The sequence below is a fragment of the Enhydra lutris genome, unplaced genomic scaffold, assembly GCF_002288905.1.
Source record: "Enhydra lutris kenyoni isolate GAN:26980312 unplaced genomic scaffold, ASM228890v2 scaffoldscaffold8, whole genome shotgun sequence".
Taxonomy (NCBI): Eukaryota; Metazoa; Chordata; class Mammalia; order Carnivora; family Mustelidae; genus Enhydra; species Enhydra lutris.
Genome location: NW_019154092.1, coordinates 15,470,820 through 15,478,660, shown reverse-complemented (window position 1 = coordinate 15,478,660; position 7,841 = coordinate 15,470,820). Strand labels below are relative to the sequence as shown.

The 7,841-nt window shown below is 35.5% G+C and overlaps 1 pseudogene; it reads right to left on the bottom strand.

The window, feature by feature from the left end:
- Positions 1–1,258: 1,258 nt before the first annotated feature.
- On the bottom strand, positions 1,259–2,920 carry LOC111142690 (annotated as a pseudogene).
- Between the last annotated feature and the right edge of the window lie 4,921 nt (positions 2,921–7,841).

The window sequence follows — 7,841 nt, the reverse complement described above, 5'->3', positions numbered from 1 at the left end:
TAATTAGTTAGATTGACTCCAACTGGATTCAGCCAGAGGTACAATAGGTTTGCAATATATAAGTCATTTGTATGCACAAAGATGCAATTTATCTCCTTGGTGCAAAATGTAAGCCCATGCTTCTTGTGTTACTATCCTTTACTTATCATGCATACCTCTCCTAAACCTCCTTGCAGGCCTCCTTCAAGGTAGAGTGATGTAGACTAGGTGTCTCTAATCTCTTTTTATAAAGGGCTAGAAAGTGAATATTTTAGGTCTTGTGGGCTACATATTGTTTCCTTTTGCTCCTTCTCTTCTTTTTTGTTTTGTTTTTACAATCTTTAAAAAAAATGTAAAAACTATTTTTAGCTTGGGAGCTACACAAAAAGTGGTTGTGGTCAGTAATTCAATCTCAGATAACATATTGCTCTATCTTGGATTAATAGTTCGTTTGTTTAAGTCTTTTCTCACCATCAAATCCTTATTGTGAGGAGGTAGTACTGTTACTAGAAAAACCAAGAATTAGGCTTCTGTGGTTTACTGTAAGCTGAATTCTCTGCTCCATTGTCAATTTCCAACTTCATTCCTTGCTTACCTCACACAGAGTCACAAGAAGGTAAATATTTTGCAGTTTTCATGTCCTTAAACTGTTTGTTCCTCTATAATGTTCTAGAGACTTGGAAATATTCACAAGCTTAATACATTCTATTTCAACAGCCTAATCCTGATACATCTCTCTTTAAATACAGGAGATTTATTTTCTAATCAATATTACACAACATCCTACCTCTCAAATAACCTGTAATAAAAATCATCATGGACTGAGGTGAGTTTATTACTATAGAGAATGAAATAGCTGAACACTGTTACTGACTTGAAAGTAGATATGGCAAAAAAGAGAAAATATACTTTTATTGCCCTTAAAATTTGCAGAGTAAAATATACTCTAAGGCAAAAAAATGTTTAGGTTGTGGTTTATCTCATTTGTTGTAACAGTATTAAACAATATTAAAATATGGAACCCAATACAGGCATACCTTGGAGATACTGCTGGTTCTGTTCCAGACCACCACAAAAAAGCAAGTCAAAATTTTTTTGTTTCCCAGTAGATATAAAATTATGTTTATACCATATTGTAATCTATTCAGCGTGTAATAGCACTATGTAAAAAAAAACCCAATGTAGATACCTTCACTAAAAATACTTTATTTAGAAAGTATTTTAGTTATATATAAAGTAGAAATACTTTAGTTAGAAAGTGCTAACTATAATCTGAGCTTTAGCAAGTCAATTTTTTTGCTGATGGGGGATCTTGCCTCCATGTTGATGGCTGCTGACTGATCAGGATGAGATTGCTGAAGTTTGGGGTGGCTGTGGCAGTAGAAAAAATAAGACAACAATGAATTTTGCCATATTGATTGACTCTTCCTTTAACAAATGATTTTTCTGTAGCATGCGACACTGTTTGATAGCATTTTGCCCACAGTAGAACTTCTTTCAAAATTGGGCTCAAGTTTCTCAAACCCTGCCAATGCTTTGCCAAGTAAGTTCATATAATATTCTAAATCTGATGTTGTCATTTCAACAGTTTTCACCAGGAGTAGATTCCATCTCAAAAAACCACTTTCTTTGCTCATCCTTAATAAGAAAACTCTCATACATTTAAGTTTCATCATGAGATTGCAGCAATTCAATCATATCTTCAGGTTTCACTTCTAATTCTAGTTATTCTTGCTATTTCCACCATATCTGTAGATACTTCCTCCAAGTCATCCATGAAGTTTGGAATCAACTTCTTTCAAACTCCTGTTAATGGTTAATAGTATTTTGACCTCTTCTCATGGTTCATGAATGTTCTTAATGGTACTTAGAATGGTGAATCTTTTCCAGAAAGTTTTTAATTGACTTTGCCCAGATCCATCAGAAGAATCACTATCTGTGGCAGTTTTAGTCTTATGAAATGCATTTCTTAAATCATAAGGCCTGAAAGTCAAAATTACTCCTTGATTCCTGGGCTGCAGAATGAATGTTTTGCCAGTAGGTGTGAAAACAACCTTCATTTCCTTGTACATTGCCATCAGAGCTCTTGAGTGACGGTAGGTGCTTCATCACTGAGCAGTACTATTTTGAAAGAAATCTTCTTTTCTGAACAGTAGGTCTCAACAGTGGCCTTAACATATTCAGTAACCCATGCTGTCATCCAGGCTTTGATGTTCCATTTCTAGAGCATAGGCAGAGTAGATTTAGCATAATTCTTAAGGGCTCTAGGATTTTTGGAATGGTAGATGAGCCTTGGTTTCAACTTAAAGTCACCAGCTGCATTAACCTCTAACAAGATAGTCAGTCTGTCCATAGAAGCTTTGAAGCCAGGCATTCTCCTCTATGTCCTAATTGGCATCTTCTTACAACAGAAGGCCATTTTATCTACATTGAAAATATCTTGTTTCGTGTAGTCATCCTTATTAATGATCTTAACTGAATCATCCGGGTCACTTGCTTTAGCTTCTCCGCCAGCACTTGCTGCTTCACCTTGCACTTTGATGTTCGGGAGACGGCTTCCATTAAGCGTGGTAAACCACACTCTGCAAACTTCAGACTTTTCTCCTGCAGCTTCCTTACCTTTCCCAGCCTTCACAGAATTGAAGAGAGTTAGGGCCTGGTTCTGGATCCTCAAACTTTCTCCATCTCAGCGGTAAGTCTGTTTTACTTTTTTATTACTGGTGTGTTCACTGAAGTAGCATTTTTTTTTTTTTTTGAAGTAGCATTTTAAATTTTCTTGAAGAACTTTCCCTTTGTAGTCACAAAATGGCTAACTGTTGGACACATGAGGCCTAGGTTTTATTGACATGCCTTCCTCTCTAAGGTTAAGGTCATTTCTAGTTTTTTATTTAAAGTGAGAGACATGTAGCTCTTTCTTCTACTTGGAACACTTAGAGGCCATTTTAGGGTTATTAATTAACCTAATTTCGAGATTGTTGTTCCTCAGGGAATAAGGAAGCCTGGAGAGAGAGAAATGATGGGGGAATGGTTGGTTGGCTGGTTAGAACACACACAATGTTTACCCATTGTTTGTGGTCTTATATGGGCATGGTTTTTGGTGCTCTAAGAGATCACCAATCACAGATGACCATAACAAATATAGTGATAATGATAAAGTTAGAAATATTGTGAGAATTGCCAAATGTGACATGAGACACAAAGCGAGCACATGCCTTTGGAAAAATGATGCCAACAGACTTGCCAATGCAGAGTTAACCACAGACCTTCAATTTGTAAAAAACACAGTATCTGTGAAATGAGATAAAAGAAAATGCAATAAAATGAGATATGCCAGTATGTAGTTATTAGGAAAAGAGATGATGTCCATACAGTTTAGATATAAATTAATTATTGAGGCATCAGTGACTATAAATAGCATATAAATTTCTAAAAGTTACAGAATAATCGATAAGTCCTATTAAACTCTCATTTCTTGGAATATTGCATAATTACATGTTTAAACTGATATAAAAGTTTTATAAAGCTCGGTTTAATCTCACAGCATGATGATGAATGATCTTTGGGTTTAATGAGGTCTCAAGACCTGGACCAGTATGAGCATCTTAACTAGTTACTTAGGCAGTTACTCCTTTGCTAACATGATCTGAGAAAGAAATTATGGTTTTATTCACAGGCAACCCACAAATTCTGCTCTCCCATCCGATTTATTTTTATTAACATATAATGTATTATTAGCTGCAGGGGTACAGGTCTGTGAATCCTCAGGCTTACACACTTCAAAGCACTCACCATAGCACATACTCCTATCAGATTTTCAAAATTGCAGAAACTCAGGGGGTATTCAAATCTTGCCTGGCCTCACCCCTGTTAGGGAGCTTCACTGACTCGAAAGACTCAGCTCACTCTTAGCCATGTGGGAAGGCACAAATCTCTACAGGCTATCTTAGGTTTGGAATAATTTTTCCTTTTAAAAATAACATACTAAACCAATTAACTTTCCTAAATTGAATTAACCTAATAGCATTCAAAAACTGACAAACATAATCTGCTTGTTTTAAGACAGAAGTGGATTAGTCAACAGAATCATATCTCTAGTCAAGTCCAAATCAGGTTATAAATTCTAACCAAATAGTGAGTGCTGGAATAAGCCATATTATTAGTATGCATAGTCATACTTGTCTTCACTGTAAGCAACATAGGTCTTCTCCGTAGGAAGATACAAAAATTTATGGTTGAAGAATGTCTTTTCATGTTGTGGTAAAGAGATTGTTTTCCTTTGACCTCCGTGACTCCCTCAAGCTTTGGTCCTTTTGTTATATTTTTGAAGTCACAGGAAGGAATAGTTTTCTTTATTTTTCTGTCCCATCTTTTAGGCATGCTATTGTTTAATGCTTTTTTTTTTTCCTGCCTACTGCTTCTTAGAGTATGTACCAAAGCAAAATATATACAAGTCAAATGTGTAAAATGCTTTTTTTAAAAAACAAACTTTTTATTGAAGTATGTGAGAAATGCTTATTACTTTCGTCCTTTAGTCATTTTAAGAAGGAATAATGATTGATAATACTGACATGAATGAGGATTTAGGAATTATCTATACATTTCATTTATTTGAACGCTTTACAAATACAAAAAATTAAAAGTCAAATACATTTTAGTTTGCTAATATTATCATTGTGAGACATCATCCTATAAAATCTGTTGAAGTGTCTGTTTATATTCCCTACAAACTTCCTGAGCACTAACCACTTGAAATATAATTTAAAAATTCCACTAATTCAATTGTAATATCACTATTGTTAAACAAATAGTATTAATCTAGCTGGTTCCCATAAATGGCCCACCCTTCAGCATGCTTCCCATGAGCACCCTCCAGCATGCTCATGCTCTTACACAGTCCCCTTTCCTTGAATGTGGACTGGCCTTGTTTTTAGCTTGTTTTTAACCGGTGAATGTGGTGGAAGTTATGCTGCCTGACTTCTGACCAAGGTCATAAGAATTCTTATAGCTTTTCACTGAGGTGTCTTGGACAAATGCCCTGGGAGAAGTCAGCTGCTATCATGCTGTGAGTAAATGCCCAGTGTAGCCAAGCAGTGAGGCCTCATGGAGAAAGAGAGATGCACAGACATTTTCCAACTATTCCAGTCAACTATCTGAGGTGAAGACATGTGAGTGAAAATGTTTTCTTCAATGTCTAGGCTTGTTATGTCTTTAGATAGTTCCAGCCCAGCTATTCAGGTGAATCCCCTGAAAGACCTCAAGTGAGAACCACTCTGTGGAACCCAATCAATACACAGAACTATGAGAGATAATATTAAAGCGCTGGTTTTAGCCACCTAGTTTTAGGATCTTTGTTATATAGCAATAGGTAACCAAAACACAGATGAAGACTATTTGCTTTTTGGTTTCATTTTTTTAAATCCTAACATTCCATTGCTTCTAAATAAATTTTGCTTTTAAAATATTTTAGATTTATTGACATTTCTGATGTCTTTGTTTTGTATATACCACTCTCTGCTTAGAAAGTGCGTTTGTGTGTGTGTGCGTGTGTGAGTGTTTCACTCTATTATATGAGTGGGTCTTGAAGAACAACTAAATTGTTTTTTTAAGAGAGAGAGAAATTCTTCTGAATATTTTAAGTAAATATTTTTATCTCCAACAACTCTGCTATACACTTGGAAATTTAATATAATTTTGAGCCTGCATGCACTGAAATATGTAAAGGCAATAAAGCCTGGCTTTCAGAGAGAAAAAGAGGAACAAAGAAAACTAAAAATAGACTCCATAAGAAAAACATTTAGCAAGGTAAGATTTGGTGAGAGGTATATTGCTCTAGGACTACTACTTCTTTAGACAACTGATATTTAATGTTGCTTCTCAATCAGCAGATATTTTAGGACAGTTAACAATCTAATTTGTGGGAAGAATGGGAAATTCCTGTGTGTTAATAAGCCTGACTGATGTGTGTAGCTCAATAAAATGGAGAGCCTTCTCTCTTTAAATTTCACAGGACTGGGGAAAAAAATAGTGTTAACTTCGTTAGTACTTGATGTTCATTTCGGGGCTCACCAGGCAAGATGCTCCAGCCATTGAACTGAGTGTTTTAACTTGTGATACTAAGAGTCCCTAGATAAGTTTGAAATAAGTTGTACTTTGTGTCATATTTAATTTATGTAATTTAGACATTGTGAAGAATTGGATTTAGTAACTACTAAATGTCAGTGTTCACATATGGTTAGTAGCTAATAATTCTTTGTTCTTTGAGAGGATGGGTACGGGTCTTGGAAAACTAAATGAAAGAGTAATGTTCAGTATTCTCATTGCAAAGTCATTCATAAAAAAAAAAAAGCTGCAATGGGGCCAAAATGTCTCTCTTATGTGTTACTAAATATTCTATATGAATATGTAATATAGCACTTATCGTATGATGATATAAAATTAGTTTCTTATTATCTGCTTCCTTCACTAGTTTGTAAGTTTGGAGGATAGAGACAATATTGCATTTATGTTAGGATCCCTTTTCCTAGTACAGGCTCTGGCATAAGCAGGGACTCAATAATTACAACAAATAAATGAAGCAATTAGCAAGTGCAAAAATCCCATCTCATAACCCTGAACTATAGCAGTCTGGTTTAGATATTTATATATATTTTAGGTTCCTCATTAAATTGTAAGATCTTTTAGGGAAGGAATTTTGCCTTATTTTTCTTCTTTAAATAGTGCTTGACACAACTCTAAAATGGTGACTGAATGGGTAGCAAACTATAGTTTACTTTTTTAAATCAATCAAAGACTAATTTAAGCCTTATAAGCTTTTATGATGTGCTGAAATATTACAATAAATGATCTTGAAGCCAGTATGATTCTGCATTAGAAATATGAGGTGGCCATATTTCTGTCTTCTTGGTTGCCTAGAAACAAAGACGTGAAGTTATATGAGCCTTTAAGAGCTTGTACCGATAAGATTATCTATGCAAAGTTCAGCCTGAGTCTCCGGATTTGAAAGGCATCAGTTCTGAAGACCTTTAGACAACAATGTGGTCCTCATAGTTTCCAACTGGCAAAGTTTGGCTTTCTTTAATTGTGGTAACTACCTGTACACTTAGCTGAAAGAAATAATTCTTCATGTAAAGTAACCACACCAGACCAATAATATGACTACTCTATACTTATTGATATGTCATAGATATTTGCAGACTTTAAACAATGATATCAACATTGGAGTAGAGAGGGGAAGAAAAGGAAAAGGAGAAAGTTGGTATTTGACAAACTGGTATTGTCAAGATACAGGATTAAGGAAATTTTGATCTCTTAACAAGTAACCAATGAATAAGTAGAGGTGGTGTGGCAACACTAGGTAGTGGGACATTGAGTTTCTACTTGAAGTATGTTTTTCCCCTGTTCTAGCCATCTGTGAGTAGGTACATGCAGTATGGCGTCACAAGAGTGAGGCGTTGGGAGTCAGGGGTCCTAGGCTGTATTTCTGGCCTTAGGCATTTACACACGTAAGTCAAGATAATTCTGTTTCTGTGGAAAGAAAGGCAGTTCTGCTGATTTGATCTTGTTTTGTTCTGTTTTGTTTTTTTGTAACTGCTTCAGGAGAAGAAGGGGCTAGAAGGAAGAGAGGAAGAAGGTTAAAATTAGGTTCTGAAATAAGAGCAGGAAAACTGGAGGATCTGTTCTGGGGAAATCGATGAACATTTAACAACTGTTTTGGACACAGCTGGGAGCAGCTTCCCAGCAAGAGTCTGTTTTCTTTAAGAGCAATTTCTCATGTGTCAACTCATTTTAACATTCACCACAGTGCCTGAGGTAGTCAGGCTACATGGTATATTACTAGTGAGCAACTTGAGGCTCCGAGAGAT